The sequence below is a fragment of the Cynocephalus volans genome, chromosome 4 (genome assembly GCF_027409185.1).
Source record: "Cynocephalus volans isolate mCynVol1 chromosome 4, mCynVol1.pri, whole genome shotgun sequence".
NCBI lineage: Eukaryota > Metazoa > Chordata > Mammalia > Dermoptera > Cynocephalidae > Cynocephalus > Cynocephalus volans.
Genome location: NC_084463.1, coordinates 78,314,063 through 78,334,592, shown reverse-complemented (window position 1 = coordinate 78,334,592; position 20,530 = coordinate 78,314,063).

Below are 20,530 nucleotides of genomic sequence, written 5' to 3'. Positions count from 1 at the left end.
CCAGGGAGGCAGCTGCAGCCACCACAGCTGCTGCCATCACTTCAAGGTAACTCTGCCACTGTAGACACTGTAGCTGCATGGGAAACAGCTGTGGACACTGCAGCCAAGCAGGCAGCTGCTGCAGTCACCACTGCAGCAGTCACTGCCACCACCGGTGCTACCAGGAAGTCACCCTCTTTATGAGAGCAGCCTGCCACCACTGAAGCCAAAGATGCCACACAGGCATCCTACCAAAAGTACCTCCACAACCACTGCTACTTCAAGGGTAGCCTACCACCACAGCAGCACTTGCATCACCCACTGCCATTGTGCAGGCAGACCACTAACCACTCCACTACATTGACACAAGGAGGGTCACCAGCAGAGTCCAGGGAAGGAGAGTAGCAGAAGAATCAACTGCTCTACCAGATAACCAGACATCAATGAAGAGATACTATGAAAAAAAAAAAAAAGAAAATATGAGTGCACCAAAGGAAGACAATGACTCTCAAGTCCCAGATGCCACAGAGCAGGAAACCATTCAAATGACTGAAAGGATTCCTGAGTAAGATAAAAAACAGACACTATTAGATCTAAGGAAAAAGATAGACCCAAATATAATAATAGTTGGGGACCTGAACACCCCTCTCTCAACATTGGACAGACTAAGCAAAAAAATCAAAAAAGAAACAGGATTTAAACCACACTGTAGACCAATTGGACTTGGCAGATATCTACAGAACATTTCATCCAACAACCGTGCAATCTACATTTTTCTCATCTGCACATGCAACACTCTCCAGGATAGACCACATGTTAGATCACAAATCAAGTCTTAACAAATTTTTAAAAATTGAAATTACTTCAAGTATTCTCTCAGACCACATGGATAAAACCTGGAAATCTATAACAAGCAAACTCTGGAAATTAAACAAAGGAAAATTAAACAACATGCTACTGAACAGCATATGTGTCCAAGGAGAAATTACAGAGGAAATCAATAAATTTCTCAAAACTAATGAAAACAAATAACCATCATACCAAAACCTGTGGGACACACAAAAGCAACATGAGGGAAGTTTATTGTAATAAATGCTTACAAAAACAACAAAAAAGACAGTTAACGAAAAAAAAAATAGAAAGATTTCAAATAAACAACTTAATGTTACACCTCAAGGAGCTAGAAAAACATGAACAATCCAATCCCAAATTAGTGGATGGAAAAAAATAATTAATATCAGAGTGGAACTAAGTGAAAAAGAAACCCAAAAAATGATGCAAAAGATCAATGAAACAAGAAGTTGGTTTTTTGAGAGATAAACAAAATTAACAAACCATTAGTGGGGCTTACTGAAAAAAAGAATAGAGAAGACCCAAATAACAAAAATCAAAAATGAAAAAAGAGATATTAGAACCAATACCACAGAAATATGAAGAATCATTAGAGACTATTATAAACAACCATACACCAACAAATTTGAAAACCTAGAGGAAATGAATGCATTTAAAGACACACAAAAATTACCAAGACTAAACCAAGAAAAAACAAAAAACCTGAACAGACCAATAACAAGCAAAGAGATTGAAGAAATAATCAGCAATCTCCCAACAAAGAAAAGCTCAGGACTAATGGCTTTACTACTAAATTCTACCAAACCATTAAAGAGTAATTGATACCAAATTTCTTCAAACTATTATAAAAAAATGAAAGAGGCCATTCTCCCAAACTCATTCCAGGAGGCCAGCAACACCCTGATACCAAAACAACACAAAGATATGACAAAAAAATCTACATGCCAATATTTCTCATGAATATAGATGCAAAAATCCTCAATAAAGTATTAGCAAGTAGAATACAGCAACACATTAAAAAAAACTATACACCTAAGATCAAGTGGGATTCATCCCAGGGATGCAAGGATGGTTCAACATACACAAGTCAATAAATGTGATACACCACATCAACAAAATCAAGGACAAAAACCATATGATTATCTCAATAGATGCAGAAAAAATATCTGACAAAATCAACATCCCTTCATGATAAAGACTCTCAGCAAATTAGGTATAAAAGGAAAGTATCTCAACACAATGAAAGCCATATATGACAAACCCACTGCCAATATCATCCTGAATGGGATGTTAAGAATGAGAACAAGACAGGGATACCCAATTTCACCACTCCTATTTAACACATTATTGGAAGTACTAGCCAGAGCAATCAGGCAAAAGAAAGAAAAAAAGAGCATCCAGACTGGAAAAGACAAAGTCAAATTATCCCTATTTGCAGATGACATGATCCTATGTATAGAAAAGCCTAAACACTCTACAAAAAAAACTCTTAGAGTTTATAAGTGATTTCAGTAAAAATATAGGGTACAAAATCAGCACACAAAAATCAGAAGCATTTTTATACTCCAACAATGAACCAGCAGAAGAAGAAATCAAGAAAGCTAGCTCATTTATAATAGCCACCATAAAAATAAAATTCCTAGGAATAAATTTAACAAAGGAGGTAAAAGATCTCTATAATAAGAACTACAAATCACTGTCGAAAGATATTCAAGAGGACACAAAAAGATGAAAAGACATTCCATGCTCTTCAACTGGAAGAATTAACATTGTGAAAATGTCTATAGTACTCAAAACAATCTACAGATTCAATGCAATCCCTATCAAAATTCCAGTGACATTCTTCACAGAAAGATAAGCAGCAATCCTAACATTCATGTGGAACAACAAAAGATCCTGAATATCCAACACAATCCTGAGCAAAAAAATAAATAAATAAAGCCAAAGACATAACACTACCTGACTTCAAAGCTATAGTAACCAAAACAGCATGATACTGGCATAAAAACAAACACTCAGACCAATTGAACAGAATAGAGAACCCAGAAAACCCAAAAGACTCACAGCCAACTGATCTTCACAAAGGCACCCAAAAAATATATTGGGGAAAAGATTGCCTTTTCAATAAATGGTGCTAAGAATAAAGGACATTCACACGTTGAAGAATGAAACTAGACCGTACCTTTTGCCATATTCCAAAATCAACTCAAAACGGATTGTAGGCTTAAAAATATAAGGTGTGTAAGCATAAAATTCCTAAAAGAAAAATAGGGGAAACACTTCAGGAAGTATGACTGGGCAAAGACTTTATGAATATTACTCCCAAAGCACAGTCAACAAAAGAAAAAAATTAAAAAATGGGATTATATCAAACTAAAAATGTGCACAGCAAAGAAACTATTGACAAGCCAGAAGACAGCCTACAGAGTGGGAGAAAATATTTTCAAAGTATGTATCTCACATAGGATTAGTATACAGAATATACAAAGAACTTAAACAACTTAACAGTAAAAAAAAAAAAGAAAAAGAAAAAGAAAAACCTATTAAAAAACGGGCAAAAGAACTCAATAGAAATTTCCTGAAGATATACAAATGGCCAACAGACACATGAAAAAATGCTCAACATCTCTTAGCATTAGGAAAATGCAAATCAAAACACAGTAAGATATCATATCACCCCCATTTAGACTGGATATCACCAAAAAGACAGAGGGGCTGGCTGGTTAGCACAGTTGGTCAACGGTTTGGGTCCCTATGCTGGCCAGCTGCCAAAAAAAAAAAAAAGTGACAGAGAATAAGAAATGCTGGTGAGGATGCAGAGAAAGGGGAATCCTCCTACATTGTTGGTGGGACTGTAAATAGGTGCAGCCATTATGGAAAATGGTATGGAGTTTCCTCAGACAACTATAGATAGAACTGCTATACAGTCCAGCAATTTTACTGCTGGGTATGTACCCAAAGGAATGGAAATCATAATGTTGAAGGGATACCTGCACCCCATGTTTCTCATAGCTCTATTTACAACAGCCAAGAGTTGGATCCAACCTAAATGTCTATCATCGGATGACTGGGTAAGGAAAATGTAGTGTGATTACACAATGAAATACAGCTGTGCCATAAAAAATAATGAAATATTGCCATTCCCAGCAACATGGATGAACTTAGAGAAAATCATGTTCAGTGAAATGAGCTAGGCAAAGAAAGAGAAATACTGCATATCCTCACTCATAAGTGGGAGCTAAAAAACAAACAAACAAATGTTAAAAGGAAAAAAAGGAAATATAAAATAATCACAATAATACGTTTTACTTTCAAAAGGAGAGAACAAAACTGAGGTTACCAGAGATGGGAAGGGGGATGAGGAACAGGGGAAGGGGAAGGGGGGAAAGGAGGAATTGGTAATGGGCCACAAAAAATGATTACATTTTATAATGTTGAATATACTAATTATCCTGATTTGAGCATCATTATTCCACACAGTTAATAATATTCAAATCTGTATCCCATAGATAGGTACAATCAACTATGTTACAATAAAAATAAATAAATAAATAAACCAATGGACCACAAAAAAGGGGTAAAGCTAGAAATGTAACCTTAATGAAATGAACATATATAAATCATGTGACATAGAATTCAAAATAACCACTATTAAAAATGCTCCATGAACTCAAGAGAAAAATGCATGGACATAGTAAAAATTTCAACAACAATACAGAAAATATTAAAAAGAACCAATTTGAAACTTTAAAAAATTTTTTTTATTAATATTATTTTTCTACATTCTATGATGTTGTTGCAGATCAGTTGGGAGGGATGGGGAGAGGGGATGGGGGAGGAACTGGGATGGAAGAAGGAGGAAGGAGGAGGGGTGGGATTGAGGCCTATGGCACCCCCCTCATTCCCACAGAGTAGGCTTGGGGGCTTCCAGTGGTGGCTTGGTCATTGCCAGGCTAGGTGCAGATGTCAGGGGGCTGTGGCAAAAGCTCTTGCCTGCACCCCACCTCAGCTTGGGAACCCAGGGCCCTTCTTACTGTGGCTTGGTGGTCATCACTGGGCTGGTTGCATGTGTCAGGGGCACATGGTGGAGGCCCAAACCCCTACCCTTAGGAATGGCTGTGGGTGCTGGGAGGCACAGCTGAGGCCCCCGGCCCTCCACACTTTCTGGCTTGGTAGCCCAGGGGACTTCCAGTCCTTCTAGGTGTTACAGGTGTTCTTCATTGAAATGAGACCTTTACTAGTTAATATAAAATTTTGTCTCTGGTTGTGGGTACTTTGTTTTTTCTTTCAGTTCTGTGTTGGATTATATGCCATTCCCACCACTTTAACTCTGTGCTGGAACTAATTTTTTGTCCTTTGCTTACTTCTAAAATGGGGGAACTTCCTGTTGGGACCAGTACTTGAGCTCTGTGGTTGAGTTAAATTGCTGCTTTGCTGATGATTCTGTAGGGAAGACTTTTTGTGCAGCTCTAGTGAGATCCAGTGCACCTGGGTTGTGGAGAAACTCTAGTCTGGGCCTGAGTCTTTTCATCAAACTGCACCGCATGCAGATCTATATTCCTGACGAGTCTCCTCTGAGTGCTCTTATGCTGACTGGGGGGCAGATCAGCTGTCCTTACTGTTACTGTCCCCTCGGTAAGCCTGTCTCCCCCACTGCCCATGCTCCAAACATTTCCCATGGGACAGACCATGTTCCAGTGCCTTGTGATGATTCACCAGCCTGACTGGCTCCTTTTTTTTAGTTGTTCGGGCTCCTCACTCTTAGGTGGATCCCGGGAATGCTATTAATGGTCTTGCTGGCCTGGAAGCCACCAAGACCCTCTTCTCCCCTGCCATCTCCAAGCAACTTCATCCAAAGGGCACAGCTGCAGTTCTTGCCAGCTCCTGCTCCATGTGCTCATCCAGCCTGGAAGTGGCTGGGATTCAAAACAGTCAGAGCAGTTTTTTCTTTCTCTCATCATGGTTTCTCCAGCATTCATGTACTCTGCTGGTTACTCCTCCTCTTCCCCTGAGCTCTAGTAGCCCCAGGTAGGCTGTCATTGCTTTTTTATAGTTGTAAATTGGTTGATCTGTGGGAGAGAGTGATGCTGGGTACCATCTATTCCAGCATCTTGACCAGAAGTCTCATGTTTCAGGAAGTTTGAGAAAGGAAATAGACAACCAGATATAGGAAGTCATGGAATTCCAAATAAGATAAATCCAAAGAAATCCACACTGAGACACATTACAATCAAATTGTCAAAAGTCAAAAATGAAGAGAGAATTTGAAAGTGGCAAGAGAAAAGTGATTTTTTTATACCATGAAAACTCCATAATATTAGGATATATCTCAGTAGAAACTTCGCAGACGGAAGAGAGTGAGAGGATATATTCAAAGTGCTCAGAGAAAAAAAAGATGCCAATACTATACACACCAAAACTATCCTTCAGTAAAGAGGAGATAATGACTTTCCCATACAAACAAAACTAAGGGATTTTATCATGACTGGACCTACCTTACAAGTTGAAATGAAAGAATGCTTAACAGCAAGATCAAAGCATATTAAAGTATAAAAGTAAATATATAGACAAATAAAGAATATATAATTTTGTAACAGAGGTGCACATATACTTTTAATTCTAGTACAAAAGTTAAAATACAGAAGTACCAAAAATAACTATAATTATAAAAATATGTTAATAGATAAACAATATTAAAAAGATGTAAATTGTGACATCAACAACAAAGTGTGGTGGGGGAAAAGTAAAATCACAGAGTTGTTGTATGAGATTGAAGTTAAGTTGGTAACAGCACAAGAAACACTGTTACAACAATAAGATATTATATGGAAGCCCTGTGGTAACTACAAACAGACTATCTTTTCAAGAGAAGTTTGTACTTAATAATTTGAAAACTATGATTTGCTGACTTTGAATTTATGTACCATTTCTTATCTATACTTATAACTTTGCATTTAACAAATTGACTATTTTATTATTAGTTCTTTATTTCTTTGCTGCTGATAACCCATCTGTGCATCCAAATTCTGAGCTTCTTGAAAGCAGGACTATGTCTGTAAATCTAAGCTTCATGTGAACTGTCTTAGATCTTGTCGGCATTTGCTTTAGTTAGACCATAGGTCAGGAGGAAAAAAGACTTGCTCAGAGCATCTTAAAAGAATGGAATTAATTATAGAAATACATGTGTCCTGGTGCTGAAAAGCTGCTGATGGTTCATTACCAAGTCTTCTAATGTTTTCTTTAAAAAAGCTTGAAATGCTCTTTTTTTTTTTTCTCCTTCTCACAGAATTACTCCTAGTTGCCAATCAAGTCTAAACTTAAATGATCAATTTCTCTGGGAAGTCTTCCTTCAATGCTCAGACTACATTATCTGCATCTGCTATGCAGTCCTGCAGTACCCCACAAATTCACTATCAGAGCACTTAAGACATCTCTCTAAAAATAATTATCTATTCAGTTGTTGACTCCATATCTGTCTTGTTATTGAATCTCCAATGCTTGGCATTTACAATAGGCACTCAAAAACTGCTTGCTGAATAAATGGTATCTCTTTTGGTGTTTCTACTTTTTTCTGCAACATTCATGCTTTTTCTTGCTATCAGCAAACTTAACCTTCTAATCCTCTTTATGGTTTTACTGAACTCTTAGTATCTTCTGCTTTATAACATCTACTTGGCCAGTATCCTGATTCTTCCCTATTTTCCTTACAACTCTCCATCATTCCACATGGCCGTGATCCTTTCTCATTGCTACTCTCTACATATACTCTCACTTTTGCATCTAAATTTTAACAATCTTCCAGTAAAAATTCCAGGTAAAATAAATCTGGTTTGCTTATCTTTCTTCACAGCAGGATTTATTATGGATGTTTTAGGTGTTCATCTCTAGTCAATGGCTATGAAAAGGGGCAGAGCTACATAGCAGTAAATATGGCTGTCTAGATCCCTTCTTTAGAAGACGGTATATTTTCTAAGAAAGGGTTATGGGTATGACAGCCACCATAATTAAAATAAAACTGATAATGAAAGATAACTACATGATAATTTTGCCAGTTGATTCCCCAAACTTCGTAGTCTGACGTATACAAAAATCAGGTCTTTTATCTTCACAATATCCCCTCTGAAGGTGACAGAACATTTCTTTCTTTTACACTTGAGGAAACTGGCAAAGAATGTGACTGACTAAAGATAATGGTCAGAAACCTGTTTACTATAACAGAGGTCTTAATTTTGGGGCCTTGTCAGGTGGGCCCTCTTTTGATATTCTCAGTCAAGTTCTCTTTTACTTCTCAAATCCCAGAACACCTAGTCAAGTAATCCTCAGAAGAGTTCAGTTTTTATGACAACAATGAAGAAGAAATTGGAAGAATGGAGATTACTGATTGAGACCCTTAAGAGTTTGGCTTGAAAATTTCTGTGGTTATCCCCAAGTAACATAATCCAATTATTTCCACTCTCTTCACTCTCAATAATAAAAAACCAAGGCTATTAAAATTGAACAGAAATTTTTTTGCATTTATTTTTCTTTTGACCATGAGAAGTCTAACTGGGGAGTTTCCATGGAGACCATGATATCATGAGCAACACAATGTACTGCACTGAAACCCCAGAGAATTAAAGTTAGAGTCTGATGGAAGGAAGCATTTTCTGGGCAAGTTTATTGCACTTAATAAAAAAATAGAAACTTGAGAGGGAAAAACATTTCTAAACATTGCACACCAGTGAGGGTCAATTGGTGTGGTCACTCAAAACTTCACAGAGGAAAATATCTTTGCAGTTTAAAGACATGAAGAAGCCAGAGTGAAGGAATAAAGAGAGTGTTTGACCAAGTTGGTTGCACTTCAGACAGACTGTTCACAAGCTGAGAATAGTTCAGTTTTTGGTATCATAGCCGAATCTGTCTATTGGATTTTTGAGTTATGCTGAAGATTCACTATGGGATTAAACAGAAATAAGAAACTAGAAACTCTTAGACTAAATAAGTTAAAGTGGATAATGTTTAGCAGAGCTATGTATGCACTTAGAACCACATGAGCTTTGGTCTTCTACAATGTCAAGGGTTGGACACTGTTCCATGGGCTTTCCAACTCCAATTCCTTTCCCTTACACGCAGCCTCCTCACCCCAGTTATTTTGGTGGCTCACTAACAGACCACAGCTTTCCACAGAAGAAAAGACACACAATCCTAAAGGAAAAAGAAAGATGGAAAACAAAAGGGATCTGAAGTCAGACAGCTGGGGGTGACAGAATTGAAAAGTTGCAGCCCTCATGACAGAAGTGGGTGTTGTAAATAATAGATGTACAGACCTAAAAAAAGAAAAGATACATGTCAAGGAATTAGCATGTTGCTGATCTACCCTGAGATTCTCTCAGATTTGCAGGGGAGTGTTAACTTTCAATTTAAGAATTTTGACCATAAAATTTCATATTGCAGGGATTTTTTAAAATATTTTATTTTATTTTATTTTGTCAGCATACAACGTGGTTGATTATTGTGGCCAATTACCTAAACTTCCCTCCCACCTTCCTCTCCCCCCTCCCTCCCAACAATGTCCTTTCTCTATGCTTGTCGTATCAATTTCAAGGAATTGTAATTGTTATGTCTTCTCCCTCCTCCCCTGGTTTTTTTGTTTATTTATTTATTTTTAGCTCCCACAAATAAGTGAGAACATGTGATACTTCTCTCTCTCTGCATGACTTGTTTCACTTAATATAATTCTCTCTAGGTCCATCCATGTCTTTGCAAATGGCATTATTTCATTCTTTTTTATAGCTGAGTAGTATTCCATTGTGTAGATATACCACAGTTTCCATATCCACTCATCTGATGATGGACATTTGGGCTGGCTACAACTCTTAGCAATTGTAAAGAGTGCTGCAGTGAACACTGCGGAACAGGTATACCTTCAACTTGATGATTTCCATTCCTCTGGGTATATTCCCAGCAGTGGGATAGCTCGGCCATCTAGTAGATTTATCTGCAGTTGTTTGAGGAACCTCCATACCATTCTCCATAGAGGCTGCACCATTTTGCAAACCACCAACAATGTATGAGAGTTCCTTTTCCTCCGCAAACTCGCCACCATTTATTGTTCAGAGTCTTTTGGATATTAGCCATCCTAACTGGGGTGAGATGGTATCTCAGTGTGGTTTCGATTTGCATTTCCCGAATGCTGAGTGATGTTGAACATTTTTTCATATGTCTGTTGGCCATTCGTATATCATCCTCTGAGAAATGCCTATTTAGCTCTTTTGCCCATTTTTTAATTGGGTTGCTTGTTTTCTTCTTGTAAAGTTGTTTGAGTTCCTTATATATTCTGGATATTAATCCTTTGTCAGATGTATATTTTGCAAATATTTTCTCCCACTCTGTTGGTTGTCTTTTAACTCTGTTAATTGTTTCTTTTGCTGTGCAGAAGCTTTTTAGCTTGATATAATCCCATTTGTTTATTTTTCCTTTGGTTGCCCATGCTTTTGGGGTCATATTCATGAAGTCTGTGTCCAGTCCTACTTCCTGAAGTGTTTCTCCTATGTTTTCTTTAAGAAGTTTTATTGTTTCAGGGTGTATATTTAATTCTTTAATCCACTTTGAGTTGACTTTAGTGTATGGTGAAAGGTATTGGTCTAGTTTCATTCTCCTGCATATTGATATCCAGTTATCCAAGCACCATTTGCTGAAGAGGCAGTCTCTTCCCCAGTGTATAGGCTTGGTGCCTTTGTCAAAGATCAGATGGCTGTAGGTGTGTGGGTTGATTTCTGGATTCTCTATTCTATTCCATTGATCAGTGTGTCTGTTTTTATGCCAGTACCATACTGTTTTGGTTATTATGGCTCTGTAGTATAGTTTAAAGTCAGGTAGTGTTATGTCTCCAGCTTTATTTTTTTTGCTCTGCATTGCTTTGGCTATGCATGTTCTTTTTTTATTCCATATAAGTGTCTGGATAGTTCTTTCCATTTCTGAGAAAAATGTCTTTGGAATTTTGATGGGGATTGCATTGAATTTGTAGATCACTTTGGGTAGTATGGACATTTTCACAATGTTGATTCTTCCAATCCAAGAGCATGGGATATCTTTCCATCTTCTTGTATCCTCTCTAATTTCTCTCAGCAGTGGTTTGTAGTTATCATTATAGAGGGTTTTCACATCCTTGGTTAACTCAATTCCTAAGTATTTTATTTTTTTTGGTGGCTATTATAAATTGGCAAGCTTTCTTGGTTTCTCTTTCTGCCTGTTCACTATTGGAGAATAGAAATGCTACTGATTTTTGTGTGTTGATTTTGTATCCTGCTACTGTGCTGAAGTCATTTATCAACTCCAAGAGTTTCTTTGTAGAGGCTTTAGGCTGTTCAATATACAGGATCATGTCATCTGAAAACAGGGACAGTTTGACTTCATCTTGTCCAATCTGGATGCCCTTTATTTCCTTGGCAGTGGGTTTATCATATATGGGTTTAATTATGTTAAGATACTTTCCATCTATACCTAACTTATAGAGGGTCTTTGTCATGAATGAATGTTGAATTTTATCAAATGCTTTTTCAGCATCGATAGAGATGACCATATGGTCCTTCTATTTGATTTTATTAATATGGTGTATCACATTTATTTATTTGCGTATGTTGAACCAACCTTGCGTCCCTGATGGAATTATATCAAAGCTTATTTCCTGTAATAAAGAAATACCTAAGTGAATACCTGTTTATTTCTTTCCTGTTTTTTAAGTGAAATTCGCATAACACAAAATGTATTATTTTAAAGTGAAAATTTAGTGGCATTTAGTACATTCACAATGTTCTGTGAATATACTTCTATCTAGTTCCAAAACATTTTTATCATCCCAAAATAAAGTCCTGTACCCATTAAGCTGTAACTCCCCATCCCCCTCATCCCCCAGCCTCTGCACCAATCTGACATCTGTTTCTATGTATTTATCCATTCTGTATATTTCACATAAAAGGCATCATACAATACAAAATCTTTCAAATTGACAGAACTGAAGGAAGAAAGAGAGAGCAATACAATAATAGTAGGACATTTTAATATCCCAGTTTCAATAATAGATAGGTCACCCAGAAAATGAATAAGAAAACAGCAGACTTGAACAACATTATAGACCAAATGAAATGAACCAACACAAAATATTTCACCCAACAATAGCAGAAAACACATTCTTTTCAAGTGCACATGGAATATCTCCCAGGATAAATTACTTCTAGATCACAAAATAAGTCATAAAAATTTAAGACAAATGAAATCATCCCAAGTATCTTTTCTGAGTACAGTAGAATGAAACAAGATGTTAACAACATAAGGAAAAGGGGAAATTTTACAAATATGTAGAAATTAAACAGCACACTTTTGAAAAACCGTGGGATCAAAGAAAAAATCAAAAGGAAAATCATACAGTATGTTGATAAAAACCTCAAACAAAAATGCAAATACCAAAGCTTATGGAATGCAGCAAAAGCAATTCTAAATGGAAGATTAAAGAGATAAACATCTACATTAAAAAAAGGAAAATCTCAAATAAACAACTTAATTCTGTAACACCTCAAGGAATTAAAAATAGGAGAACAAATTAAATTAATACCAAAGTTAGCAGGAGAAAAGAAATAATCAATAGAGCAGAAATAAAATAGGAAATAGAAAAAAAAATAGAAGAATCAGTAAAACTGAGGGATTTTCATGAAAAAAAAATTTTAATTGACAAATTGACAAACACCTAGGTAGACTAATCAAAAAGAAAAGAAAAGAGACAAAGACTCGAATAAATAAAATCAGAATTTAAAGAGGAGATATCACAACTGATACCAAGGAAATTTAAGAAATATATGAGATTATTATGAACAATTATACATCAACAAATTGGACAACTTAGATGAAATGAATAAATTCCTGGAAATATACAAGCCACCAAAGACTGAATCAAAACTAAATTGAAAGCTTGACAATCCCAATAACAATCAAGTAGATAGAATTAGCTATCAAAAATTTTCCAACAAAGAAGATCTATGATGAGATGACTTCACAGGTGAATTCTACCAAGCATTATAGAATTAATAGCAATCCTTTTTAAACTCTTGCAAAAACTGAAAAGAGAGAACATTGCCAAACTTAATTTATGAATCTAGCATCACTTTGATATTAAGGCCACAAGAAAAATACAGGTCAATATCCTGATGAACACAGATGCAAAAATTTTTGACAAAATATTGGCAAATCAAATTCAACAGTACATTAAAAGAATCACACAACATGATCAAGTAGGACTTATTCCTGGGATGCAAGGATGGTTCAACATATCCAAATCAATTAATGTGACACACAACATTAATAGAATGAGGAATAAAAATCATACAGTCATCTCAACAGATTTTTTTTAAAAAACAGCATTTTACAAAATTCAACATTCTTTTATGATAAAAGCCTCAACAAATTAGGTACCAAAGGCACTTATCAAAAATCACAATATAGGCCATAAATGAAAAGCCCACAGCAAACATCATACTCAATGGTGAAATACTAAAAGCTTTTCCTGTGAGATCAGGATCAAGGGAAGAATTTTCATTCATGCCAATTCTATTTAGAGTAGTACTGGAAATCCTATGTGGAGCAAGTAGGCAAGAAAAAAATATAAAAGCCATCCAAAGAAGAAAAAGAGAAGTAAAATTATCTTATTTGCAGATGACATTATCTTATATGTAGAAAACCCTAAAGACTCCACACTGAAAAGAAAAAAAAAAAGAACTATTAACACTAATAAACCGATTAAGTATAGTTGCAGGATGCAAAATCAATATAGAAAATCCAGTTACATTTTTATATAGTCAAAAGTATCTGAAAAGGAAATCAAGAAAACAATTATATAAAATATAAATTCTAGAAAATAATTATATAATAATTACATATAATAAATATATATAAATAAATAATAATAAATAATAAATATATATAATACTATCAAAAAGAAAAAAATACCTAGGAATAAACTAAACTGAGGAGATGAAAGACTTGTACACTGAAATTTTAAAACATTGTTTAAAAAAAATTGAAAAAGACATAAATAAATTAAAAGGATTAAATAAATGTTCATGGATTAAAAGAATTAATATTGTCAAAATATCTATATTACCCAAAGTAATCTACACATTAAATGCAATATCTATCAAAATCCTAATGGCTTTTTTTACAGAAATGGAAAAACCAATTCTAAAATTCATATGAAACTGCAAGAAACTTTGAATAGCCTATGCAATTTTGAGCAAGAAGAATAAAGCAGGAGGCATCATACTTCCTAATATCTAAATACATTACAGAGCTACAGTAATCAAAACAGTGTGGTACTTGCATAAAAACAAACATATCAACAAATGTAAAATAAAGAGTCCAGAAATAAACTCACACATTTACAATAAAGTCATCATCAACGAGAAGGGTAAGAATACACAGTGCAGAAAGATAGTCTATTTAATAAACGGTTTTGAGAAAACTGCATATCCACATGCAAAAGAATAAAATTGGACTAATATCTTACATCATACACACAAATCAACTCAAAATGGGTTAAAGACTTAAACATAAGATCTGAAACTGTAAAACTATTACAAGAAAATATAGGGGAAAACCTCCCTGACCTGGCTGTGGCAATGATTTTTAGATATGATATCAAAAGCATATGAAACAAAAGCAAAAATAGACAAACAGATTATATTAAGTTAAAAAGCTTCTGTACATGCAAGAAAAAAACCAGCAATGAAAACAGAACATAAGAAATGGGAGAAAATATTTGTAAATCATATATCTGATAAAGGGTTAGCATCCAAAATATATAAGGGCATCTACAACTTAACAGCAAAAAAAGAAAAAAATTTCAATTAAAAATTGGCAAAAGACTTGAGTAGACATTTAGAGAAATGTCTAAAGAAGACATTCAAATGGTCAGCAAGGTATATTAAAAAATACATAATATCACTAATCATTAGGGAAATGCAAATCATAACCACAAAGAGATATTAGCTTACACTGGTTAGGATGGCTATTATATTGTTTTTAAGAAGATGTGTTGGTGTGAAGGTGGAAAAAAAGAGAATCACTGTATTCTATGGGAATCTAAATTGGTAGTCATTATGGAAAACAGTATGGAGGTTCCTCAAAAAATTAAGAATAGAACTACTGTATGATCCAGCATTTACACTTCTGGGTATAACCCAAAAGAATTGAAATCAGGGTCTTGAAGAGATATCTGCACTACCATAATCACTGAAGCATTCTTCACAATAGGAAAGACATGGAAACAACCTAAATGGCCATCAATGGATGAGTGAAGAAAGAAAATTATATATACATGTAATGGAATATTATTTAGAAAAAAAAAAAAGACATCCTTCCATCTGTTCCAACATGGATGAACTTAGAGGACATTATGTTTGTGAAATAAGTTAGTCACAGAAAGACAAATATCGCATGATTCCACTTATATGAGGTATCTAAAATGGTAAAACTCTTTGAAGCAGAGTATAATGTTGATTAGCAGGCATGGGGGTGGGGAATTGAGGAGATCTTAGTCAAAGCGTATATTGTCTCAGTTATGCAAGATGAGTAAGTCCTAGAGATCTACTGTACAGTATAGTGCATATAGTTAATAATACTGTATTGTATACCTATAAATTTGTTGAGTGTAGACCTTATGTTAAATAATCTTATCACAAAAAAAAGAGGGAGAGAGGGAAGTTTTTGAGGTCATGGTTATCTTTACAGCATTGTTTATAGTGACAGTTTTACAGGTATATATTTATCTTCAAACTCATCTACATGTGTGCATTAAATATGTACAGCAGTTTTGTATGTCAGTTATAACTCAATAAAAAAATTATAAAACAAACTATTATTAATCATTTATAAAATACCACAATATTTTCTTTTCTTTGCATAAGCATGAAAACTTCCTACATCTCACTTACTCAACTCTGAAATATAAGAGAGAAAGAATAAAGAAAAAACTGTCACCATCCGTCCCCAAGCTGGGGCCCAGAGGCCTCCTTATCCTTGTCTAGCCATGCTTATTATGCTCCAAGACCTGTTGACTCTCTTATAAAAGTTATACAGCTTATTCCCTCATCTCCACTCCAACGTTTATGTTCAAATTCTCATCAAGTTAGCCTGGGGCCACACTCTCCTGATTGCTCCCTTTGTATGATACCATATTACTGCTCCCAAAATTATTTGGAGAAAACCTAAAGATGATTATAACCCCAAAAAAGTGTTTTGTTTAATGTCCCCATACTTGTGAAGTTTCCTGTTTTCCTACTGTTATTGATTTCTGATTATGTTATTCATTCTGACTGTAGTCAGAAAAGATATTTTGTGTGATTTCAGTCTTTTTAAATTATCAAGGTTTGGTTTGGGGTTAACATATGGGTCTAACCCAGGGAGTGTTCCAGGGTAAGAAAAATGTGTATTCTTTTGTTGAGAAAGGTATTCTGTATGTGCCTGTTAGGTCTAATGGCTGTGATTCAAGTCCCCTATTTCTTTATTTGTATCTAGACACTTGTAGGGAAAATAGAATAATTTAGTCAGGCTCCCTCGGCATTTCTTGTAAACAAATTGTGTGTGGGTGGAGTTAGTGCACATGTGTGCCAATGTATCTTTTTAGTTTTGTAGCTATTATGTGTTCTGCAGTTTGTGAAGCAGGCTGGTGGCAGAGAGCTCACGTCTAACAATAGCACCCTGCTGGCAGCTGTTCAGTTTCAGTTTTTCTTTGGACTTTGCCAGTAGCAGTTGAGTTTCTGAGTTTCTCTGTGGACTGCTTAGCTCTAAGACATGTGTGTGCTGAATAAAGATTATTCCTACTTCAACCAAGGCTCCAAGGACCTTTTTGCCAGTTACCTACCTCATAGACCTGCATGTGAAGGGTTTGTGAACGGGCTCGAGGGGTCTGTGAGCTTCAAACCCTAACCCTAGCTCTACAATTGGGATCATCGCTACAACACTCTATCCATTATTAAAAGTGACGTATTGAGGTCTCTAGCCATTAATATATAATTCTATGTTTCCCTTCAATTCTGTCAGTATTGCTTCATATTTTTAAGTCTCTGTTCTTGGTGCATATATGTTGACAACTGTTATATCTTCTTGATCAATTAGTCCTTAAATATGTGATGACCTTTTTCATCTCTTGTAACAACTTTTGACTTAAATTCTATTTTGTTGGATACTAGTATAGACACTCCAGCTGTCTTTTGGTTACTATTTGAATGGGAATCGTTTTCCATTCTTTCACTTCCAACCTATTTTAGATCAAAAGTTAGTCTCTTGTAGACAGCACATACTTGAATCATTTTTTATTCATTCTGCCTGTCTCTTCCTTTTAATTGTGAGCTTACCTGTTTTTTAATTAGTCCAAAAACTCATTTCAAGCACCAAAGCTTTCTTCGATCATTTATTAATTTATTATTAACAAACACATATTAAGATCTTATTAAGTTCTAGGTTCCATCTTAGATGCTGTGGAGAACACAAAGTTGGAAAAATCTTAGACCTTAACACGGAAGAATTCACAATCTGAAAAGTGAGAAAGATATATAAGTAAATAATTATAACACAATGACATGCTCAAAATGTGCTGGAGGGAACCAGATATGGAGAAATCTAGAAAAATTACTCAGGGAAAGTCACATACAAACATACAACTAAGAGTTTTTCAGACCAAGAAGCAGGGAGCTACACTCCAGCCTGAAGGAAGGTCATGTGTAAAGGCACAGTGGTATGAAAGTGCATGGTTTTCTTGGGCATAAGAAAGTGATGTGACTTAAAATAGTGTGTGAGTAGAAATGGACGCTGGAAATCTAGACTGGAGTCAGATACTGACAGACTTTATTTATCTTTATTGGGGCCTTCAATTTGACCTTATATGGATTGGGAGTCAAGAATTTTCTTGCTTTTTCTTTCTTATCTTTATTTCTGTTTCTTGGCTGTATTCTTTTCAGTTTTTCACTGCTCAGTTTCAGTCTTCCTTGATAAGGAATCAAGGAACTGGAATATTTAAGATTTATATTTAGAATGATCACTGGTGTCAGTTGGGTGACAGATCAAATGGGAAGATTAAAAAACTCTGAGACACTAGCTGAAATTCGAACAGAACAGAAAAATTCCCATGTAACATCTATCTAAGCTGTGGATGGGCATGGCACCCAAACCAGACCAATCAGAATCCTTTGCCTGAATTTTTCAGATTGTTGCTTGAAAAGGGAAACCTCTTTTTGCTTCTAGAGATAATGTTTAGGGATTATTTACCTGGTTAAAAGACAATAAACATAAGCTTGAAACTGTGCAGTCAAGTACATAAAAGAATACAGCCAAGAAACAGAGATTAAAAACAATAAAGACAAAGCAAGGAAGTTCTGAAAGCATTTGAGTTCTAGTCTGAGACACCCCCAAAGTCAGCTTGACTCCAGCTGCAAAAGACAGTTTGATTTTGTGAGCTGCTATATTCTCTTTTTCTGCTGAACACCATTCAAGTTGAGTTATTGCCACTTGCATCCAAAAGTATTTATTGAAACAGAAGTTCTGTGTTGTAAATATGCAAAAAGAGAGGAGCAAGGATTTGCACGCACTTACGAGGATAAGTAACCAGAGAAGATTCTGAAGTCAGCATTTTCACACCTACTCCTGTAATAAAGACAAACTACAAAAAGGCAGCTCTTCCATGACTAAAAGATTATGTGAACCAAAGATGGTCTAGATTTCATTAATTCAATGATCGTATGTTCAAGTCTTTTGAGTTTTTCTAATTATCACCATTAAGGAAGTTTTTGTTGAAGAAATGTTATGACAATAAAGAAATAGCTTATTGAAGATCTAGTCCTATTTTGCCAGTTGTTTTTGTTTTTGTTGTTGTTGTTGTTGTTGTTGTTATTGTTGTTTAAATCAGCATTAAACATCCAGAGGAAAGAGTTCCTTGCCATGTCTTGGAAGTGCATACTCTGCTCTTCCCATACCCCTCTAGCTCCACCCCTTAAAAACTAGGTAACCGGTCTAAAATCATGTGAGAAAAAGGGAATGACAAGCAAAATAATTCTTGGGAATTCCCATGAGAAAGAGAGAAGAGAAGAAACAATTCTACTACCCTGTCTTGGTTTGAGTTCTGTACGAGCCATTCAGCAGTGCTGAAATCCCTGTTCCCTGGGCATCTTTCCTATGAGATGAGGTCATCTCAACTGGTTTCAGTTTCTACACCATTCAATATTGACGCTGGTTTTAATAGAACAATTCCCTCAGTGGTGACATAACAGAGACCAGAGAATCAAATTTACCTGCCCAAAATTATGTAATTATTACCAGCAAGCCAGGAATAGAATCCAGACCTTCTAACTCCTCTATCCGTGCTTTATTTTACTACATAGTTCTGTCTCTATCCTGCAGCAAGAGGAAGTCAAAGGACAGGAAAACTCTCAATTGGGGAGTGTTGGTAAAAAGTAAGGAAAACCTTAAACTAGATATACCTTTCATGTCATTATTCTTCAAAAGTTACTGCCAAGGGTCAAGAGATGACAGCAAGGATTAAACAGAATTTTTTGCAGTCTCGTGAATTTTTCACTGGAAGGCCCTGATGGACCCCAGCTCTTTCATCTTCTGGGTATGTTGGCTTTTCTTTTTTTTTTTTTTTTCTTCTCTGCTCAATGTTTATTGTACAACTGCAATGAACAAGGGGATCTTGTATTCAGCTACCTCAATGGCTTCACTGGAGTGAAATAATACTTTCTAATTATAAATAGGGTGCATGTGGGTGATATTCTCTGTTGGCAGAAACCTGTAGCTAAAAGGACTAGACCATAAGGAAGCATTCTCAAACAAGTTTTCCCTCCTCCTCTTTTTTTTTTCACTGCAGAAAGCAGGACTGCTAACCCACCGAGGGGCATGGTCTATGAAATGCTGCTGCCAGGGAGGCACTTGTCCCCTTGAATAAAGCATAGAAAAAGCAGAGGCTTAAAAGTCAGAAATATGAGTTTGAACTCCAGGTATGCTAGAGACAAGGTATTTGACCTGGGAAAAGTCACTCAAATGCCACAAGATTCACTTTTCTCACCTGTAAAAGGGAAATGACAACACATATCATATAACACTTTTGTGAAAATAAGATGATGTACTGTAAGAAAAATATCTATCATTTACTATGCCTGGAATATAGTAGAGATGATCTTCATCTTGCAATGGTGCCACTTAAGAGTATTCAGCTTTACCATGGTGTGAAGACAATATGCCTTAAGTAGAAACCATACTTCGAGTACCTATATGACCATTCTATTTTTCACTTTTAGTACAGTATTCAATAAATTACATGACATATGCAATACTTCATTATAAAAAAAGTTTGTGTTAGATGATTTCGCCCAACTGTAGGCTAATGTAAGTGTTCCAAGTACATTTAAAGTAAGCTATAATGTTTGGTAGGTTAGGTGTATTCAATGCATTTTTGACTTATGATATTTTCAACTGATGATAGGTTTATTGTTGTGTAACCTCACTGTAAGTCAAGAGGTACCTGTATTTACTCAATAAATGGTACTTTTGCTTTCACCTCCTTTAGTTTCAGACCCAGCCCTCCTGACAGACCTGAGTAGGGAACACACCTGAGCTCTAAGCATGTGATATGGAGGATTAACATGGCATGGCCTATGAAGGGCACTCTCCCACTCTTGAG